Source organism: Mesocricetus auratus, unplaced genomic scaffold (assembly GCF_017639785.1).
Source record: "Mesocricetus auratus isolate SY011 unplaced genomic scaffold, BCM_Maur_2.0 Super-Scaffold_100010, whole genome shotgun sequence".
NCBI lineage: Eukaryota > Metazoa > Chordata > Mammalia > Rodentia > Cricetidae > Mesocricetus > Mesocricetus auratus.
The window spans coordinates 5,792,383-5,800,000 of NW_024429194.1; the positions used below are offsets into that span (position 1 = coordinate 5,792,383).

Sequence of the window (7,618 nt, forward strand, 5' to 3'; positions counted from 1 at the left end):
AATTTTCAATAGAGGAGGCTAAAATGGCTGGGAGACACTTGAGAAAGTGTTCAACATCCTTAGCCATCCAGGAAATGCAAATCAAAACAACTCTGAGATACCATCTCACTCCTGTCAGAATGGCTAAAATCAAAAGCACCAAGGACAATTTATGCTGGAGAGGATGTGGAGAGAGGGGAACACTCCTCCATTGCTGGTGGGAATGCCTACTTGTTCAGCCACTTTGGAAATCAGTATGGAGATTCCTCAGAAAAATGGGAATAAACCTACCACAAGACCCAGAAACTCTACTCTTAGGCATATATCCAAAAGATGCCCATTCATACAACAAGGATGTCTGTTCCACTATGTTCATAGCAGCATTATTTGTAATAGCCAGAACTTGGAAGCAACCTAGATGCCCCTCAACCGAAGAGTGGATAGAGAAAATGTGGTACATTTACACAATGGAGTACTATTCAGCAGGAAAATAACAATGGAATCCTGAGATTTGCAGGCAAATGGGTGACACTAGAAGAAACCATCCTGAGTGAGGTAACGCAGCCACAAAAAGAGAAACATGACATGTACTCTCTCATATATGAATTTTAGACATAGATCTGGGGAGTGCCAGCCTACAATCCCATGGCCAGAGAGTCTGGGAAACAGAAACTTCATTCAGTGGCTGATGGAAGAAGAGGCAGACTCCCATGGCTAAGTACTGAGCTGAACTCAAGAAAGCCAGTAACAGAGAGGGAGGACTGATGACCAAAGGGATTAAGACTGGGCTGGTTTAACCCCCAGAAACAGCTGACCTGACAAGGGTTAACTCTTGAATCCCAGGCTGATGCCTGGGAATCCAGCATGGGACTGATCAAGACCCCCTGAATGTGGGTGTCAGTGAGGAGGCCTAGGTAATCTATTGAGCCTTGGGCCGTAGATCAGTATTCATCCCGAGTATACACATGGACTTTGGACTCCCATCCAACAATGTGAGATGCACTCTCACCCTGAACTCTTGGGGGGAGGGTCTAGGCCCTGCCCTGGATGAAATGACAGACTATGGACACCCCCAAGGAGAGCCTCACCCTCCCTGGGGAAATGAGGGGATATTGGGGGGGCTGGGGGGAGGGCACGGGAGGAGGGGAGGGAAACGGAGAGGGACATGGAGCTGCCTTGAGAAGCAACCTTGTTTCTAATCTAAATTTAAACTTAAAAATAAATAATAAAAAATATATAACAGGAGGGAAAGAAATTGTAAATACATTTACAATTAAATTAAGCATTAAATTAAGATTTTTTCATAGAAAAAAAAAAGAATGCACAGCTGTGGTGACAGTTTACCCAGAAAATCCCTTTTAACAACCCAAGTTTATATCCAAAGTTTTTGGCCTAATTGACCAACGGTCAGATTCATAGGTAACTCTCGGGCCTGTATTCCTAATAAACCTGTCCTGAGAGCACTTAAAGACATGTTCAGACTAACAGTGACAAACAGAGGGCTGAGGTCCCAGCCACCTATGTTCTTGTGGGACAGAAGTGCGTCCCTAATTAATGGAGCTTAAGCTTAACTCATACAGACTGGTGATAACCATGCATAAATGCTCTTTGCTTGTAATTTTAAATTTTCTCTTTTCTTTATTTTGATATGTTTATGGAATACAGTGTTTCAATCTACATATTCATTGCAAAGTAATCATACCGGGGTAATTAGTCTGTCCATCATCCCTGATGTTTGTCATCCTTTTGCGGGAAGGACATTAAAGATCTTATCCTATAGCTGTTTGGATGGAACTCACAATCCATGTTCTTTACAGCATCACTCTTAATGGCCAAGATATGGAACCAATGAGTCTATTGATACATGGATGGGTTTTTGAAAATGTATTATTTTAAATCAGTCAGGCACAGAGATGAACATTGCATGGTCTCTTTCATAACCCAAATTTGAAACCATCACATCAAAAGCTTTCTAAATCTTTAAGAGGAATTTAGGTTTATGCCTCATTTGAAGCTAAAAAGTACAAAGTTGTAGAATTGGTTTAAAAAAAGGACTTTTTAATTAAAAAAAAACTTTTTAATTTCCCAGTCTATCCTGTTTGATTTGGGGCAATGCATAGTAGAAAGAGTTGGAACTTGAGGAAGAAATGTGTTTACATGACCTCTGTCCCTATATGCCTACCTGAATCATGTATGCAGAAGCAACTGCCGACTGTGTGAGCTAACACTCTGAATCAGAGGGGTGTGTGGTGCTCACCCGAGGGGCATGGAGGTACTGGAGAGTCTGTCACGGGGTACTGTACCACATGACAGACTTTCTCTCCTTAGGAACATTTTGTTCAACAAGGGATTAGATACATAGAGACTCGAGGCCACCTCTTTTTTTCCAAGTTCATCGCTTTGGGAGGAATCATTCCCATATATGCTCCACGGTGCCGGCCTTCCTGGGCCTCAACCCCATGGGCCCTTACAAAACCAATCCATTCCTTTAAAATGATGGGCCATTCGAAGCTCACCAGCCGACCATTTTCCTCTACCAAACGCTGGGCCCAGCACAGGGTTACCAGGTCACCAGTGACCCCGGCATGGCTGGCAGTGAGGCTTTTGTCTTTGGATAGTAGCATGATGGCTACTTTGGGTGGGCTTTCTGCACAAGGGCTTGGCTTTGCAAGGGTCCGTGGTGTTGAGGCCCCGGAAAGCAGGCACCGTGGAGCATGTATGGGAACGATTCCTGACCTATTTGGTGGGTTTTAAAAAAAAATGAGTGCCAGTTCAATTTCCTCTGTCTCTTGGCTTCTCATCTAAAATTCACAGCTAGAAATTTCCCGCTGCTGGGCCCCTACACTGCCATAGAACGTTTGAGAGGACCTGCCCTCAGCTATGTCTAGGGGGCCAATTTATCTCTATTTTATTCATTTATTAGATCGAGTCTCCTTTTTGTTTAATAAAAGAGGATCCCACTTGTGTACTGAGGAAGGCTTAATCAAAGAGGATGGGAACCAGTGAAAGCCTTGATTTCCTTTGGCAGTCACCCCGAAGCTTGCGGATGCAGCTCTTCCCTCTGCCGCTCTCTGTGACAGAAGGCAGCCAGGTCCTCTGGGTGCCAAACCGCTCCAACTGAGAGCTGCTTCCCCTTTCTCTCCTTGATCACCTTCTCCCTGCTCCTCTCCATGCCGCCTGCTCAAGTGCCCAGGCTCAGTCTCTGGGAGTTATCTTTGGAGACCAACACTGGTGAAGGCCCCGGGCCACAGCCGGTAGGGAGGCTGCCGTGTTGTAGACAGATGTCACAGTCCATCCTCCCTTCTGTGGCTTGAGCTCTGCGTCCCAGCTGCCCCCTGCACGTGGCATGCAGCCTACACCAGGGACCAGACACCAAAAGTTCCTGGCTCTGCCTCGTAGACACAGGTGGTCGTTACCCGCCATGCTCCAGGCCTTCCATTCTTGCCCGTCTTGCGGTCGTTCCTCAGGGGCCCAGTCTGTACCAGATCTGCTTTGTCTGCCTCCTCCTCCCACAGCAAGCACCCAGAAGCCTCCCATTCCCAGTCACAGGGGTACCACCGAGAGCTTAAAGGGTGTGGTCAGCTGCCGTGGAGGTGTATTCACGAGGCGCATCCCCCCGTGTCAGCAGTGGAGGCGCGATTCTGGCACAGTGCCGATGGTGGTCCATAGAGAGTAAATCCAAATAGCAATCCACCTAGATGGGGTTCCCAGGAAAGGCTCTGAGACATCGCCATGCCGAGTGATGTGGGCAGCTCCCCTCTGTTGGTTTCTCTCGTAACTATACTTTGCTCACACAGGGTGGTCACGCTCAGATCTTTGAAGGCTGGCCCTGACAGCCCTTCCATAAACAGTCCACACTTGGTGTCCAAGACACCCTCCACCCAGAAAAGTCCTAAAGGAATGGTTACTGTACAGTTACTGTAAGGTTACTGTTGTAATTTAAGAAAAGCAGTGGGAGAGAGAATGACGCCACGGGACAGGGTTCAAGCAGAGGGTTTTGTTTTGTTTTAAATTAGGGAAAGGAGTCATAAAATAGAAATGGGAATAGGGTGACTGGCCTTGGAGAAAGAAGCAGCAGGAGAGAGGAGAGAGGGGCAGAAAGGGGGGGAGGGAGAGAGAGGGAAAGAGGGAGAGAGAGAGAGAGAGAGAGAGAGAGGGGAGAGAGAGAGAAAGAGGGAGGGAGGGAGGAGTGTAGGAAGTGGGCAGGGCCCTTTTAAAAGGGAACACAGTGAATGTGCACAGGTGGTGCTCTTGGTGGCTGCAGCTGAGGGCGCGTCCGGTCAGAACCCCAAGGGCAGGCCAGTGCAGATGCCTGGATACTAGCAGTTACTATACAGACAGTGAGTGTGTGCAGGTTTGAAGTCAGCTTTGCTGGCAGCCTCTCAGCCAACATTAGCTACCACACTACCCACCTTACAATGTCCCCAGTCCTGACACACATCTCTCAGTGGCAGAGATAACTCAGGCTTTGTCCCAAACGCAGTGCACACCCACAGGAAACCCACAGGTGACCATGAAAGCCATGCGTTCTGCACCTGTCAGTGCTCCCTCCCTGTCCCAAAAAGAAGCACTGTGCTCCACCCACATCCTATATTCCCTCCAAAGTACGAAGGTCACCATCACTGGGAACTTTTGAACAGAAGAAAATTTGGGTTAAATAGACAGTTAACTTCATCACAAACTGGAAACCCTGCCCATACCCACACGCTTACACACAAACACACACATGCAGTATGCACATACAAGCAAAACCAAAGGAATCATCTATGCCCTTCACACAAGAAACCATGACAAACGATTTCATTTTCTTGTGTAAGGATGTTGGGGTTCTTGGTGGGCAAAGGAAGGTAGTATTCAGAAATTCAATTTGCAGTCTTAAAATTTTCTTCATCTTTTTTAAAATTTTTACTGGGACCTAAGATGTAGTTTGTAATATTGCAGAAATGCCTAGACTTTATTCTGGTAATTAATTGCTAGTATATAAAACATAAGAGAGAAGAACGTAATTATAATAATGGCTAATTACATAGGGATACATTTATTATACCTAATGTTAGACAATAGTTTTTAAAATGGGAAAGTAAAGACTAGAATTAGTCTGTCTTAGGTCTTCTAAGGAAGACCATGACAGTCAGTTGAATGTACCTTTATTAAGAGAAATATGGTGTAAACAGAACTTTCTGTCCCACCCAATCCTACAGCTATTCAGCCCTCCTCCAAAAAACACACAGAGGCTTCTGTTAATTATAAATTGGCCTATTGTTCAGGCTTCTTACTAACAAACTCTTACAACTTAAATTAACCCATAATTCTTATCTATGTTTAGCCATGTATCTTGGTGCCTTTTCTCAGTAGTAAGGCAATCTCGTCTTGCTTCCTCTGGGTCTGGCTGGCAACTCTTTCTCTGACTTCCCTCTTCCCGGAATTCTCCAAGTCTGGTAGCCCCGCCTATACTTCCTGCCTGGCTCTGGCGGATCAGCGTTTTATTAAACCAATACGAGTGACAAATCTTTTCAGTGTACGAGGGTATTATCCCTCATCAAATATGGGGCTTGGGGGAATGGCTCAGGAGGTTGACTATTGGCCTTGCGAGCAGGAGGACCAGAACCCACATAAACAGGCAGGCATAGAGGCACGTGCCTACAGTCCCAGCGCTGGTTATGTGGAAGGCAGGCACAGACAACACCAACCGGCCTGCCCTACGTGGTGAAGATCCAGGTCACAGAAAGACCTTGTGTCAAACAAACAATAGATGACGCCCAAGGATATCTGTGTTGTCCTCTGACCTACACACACACACACACACACATGCACACACACGCACACATGCACACACACGCACACACACGCACATCAGGTCCACGGGTATCCACAAACCCCCACACAACCATGTACGTACGTACATACATATCAGTGAGACCAATATGTGCTGTGTGATTCTCCAGACTTGTATGTCAAGGTATTTCCCAATTATTTTTAATTGAGAAAATGGAGGGGGGTTAAAAACAGAGTTATTAACCTAAATAAGAGTTACAACTGAAATTACGGAAGTTTCTGAGGATGTATGTATGTATGTAAGTATGTAAGTATGAGCAGGTGGCTTATATACATATAACTTACTCCTAATTAAATCCAGCTTCACCTTTCGCTGCTGAGTTAGAGCTCATGTGTCCTCATGGCACCCAGACACACATACTCCTGGAAAGAGGAGGGAAGCAGGAGTCGCTGCAGCCTTAGACGTCGGGGCGTGGGTGGAGAGCACTCTCGGCACGAGGTCAGGGTGGCGTGGAGGGGAGTCACGACTGGAAGACGCAGCGGGAAATGGGGGCCAAGCTTCGGGTGTGAGAATAGTGCACGTCTGCACTTCGGGCGTGAGAATAGCGCACGTCTGCACTTCGGGCGTGAGGTTAGCACACACGCAGGTCCCTGTGGACGTGTAGGAAGCAACCCTGCACCTGCTAGCCAAGAGCGAGCCCTGGGCAGGAGAACCTCCTGCAGCGACAGCTCGGGTTGGCCGTTGTGTGGAAACCACAGGGGTTTACAACGTGACCACACTGCCAAGCCTCACTCGCTAAGTCACAGCTGTCCACACCACTTCTACAGAGGTGTTTTATTACAGCTGTGATGCCAAAGCCCCTCCCCTTGCCTACTCAGCGGTTAAAATGCCAAGGGGTCTGGCGAGCCACGGCCACACAATTCCAGGCAGGAAGGGGTTTCCGCTTTGGTGCTGTGCTTCGAAATCGATATTTTGTCACGCAGCCCTGTCCACTTTCACTCAAATACTCTCCAGCTTCCCCCACCACAGAATAGCTCTGTGTGTTGGTCTCTGGTGCCTTGCGGGCGTTCTTGTTTCTTTTAGTCGTTTTCTCGTGGCAGTCTTTGCGTTTGGAAAATGAGCACGCGGTACCCCATGCACTCAGCCGTCTGGATTCTGCCCTTTCTCCTTCTTTTCTTTTTTCTTTTTCTACAGCTAAAACCAAAGATTATTCATAAAATTCTACATTTTGCCATAAGTAGCCTCAGGGGAGAGCAAATGCGTCTATCAAATAAGTGGTGTTCGGGATTATTAATGCAAAAGCCAGCTGTGTTCCCTGTCAGCATTATCACTTCAGCCTGTAAGTCACGGTGGCACATAAAGAAAAGACGCTATATATGAAATTATGAGTCTGAGTGTTGTGGCAGTGTCGTGCTGAAAAATCACATCAAGTTTTGCAATAAAAACTTACTCAGAAGCCACCGAAGGGATGTCTAACTCAGTGACTGTTGAATAACCGACTTTATAATACCGATTTCCGTTTATCGCCAGCGGCAACAGTACCAATAAATGGATCAAAAGTTTAGGGGCTCTTTTATGTACCAGGCAGGAGCTTTACAATTAATGCATAAACACCAGGCTTGGCTCTTTGCACATCCACGCTTGCGACCCAAAGAGCCCACCAAGGCCTAGGCTGGGCCAGCGTCAGCCCAGTACCCTGGATTATCTCTAGCTTCACCACCTCGGTGTCCCTCCCCTTCCCTCTGTCTTTGCGCCACCCCTGCGCCACCCGACACCACACCATCAGCCAGCGATCGTGATACGGGACAGCGTCTCACTAGATATCTCCATCCACTCAAAGGTCTCAGTGTACCATAGTGTGCG

General features: G+C 47.0%; 1 protein-coding gene across 12 annotated transcripts in view; it reads left to right on the forward strand.

Moving 5' to 3' along the window:
- Ptprm (protein tyrosine phosphatase receptor type M) overlaps positions 1-7,618 on the forward strand; it is a 649,476-nt gene that overhangs the window by 586,303 nt on the left and 55,555 nt on the right. The gene's annotated exons all lie outside the window — the stretch shown is intronic.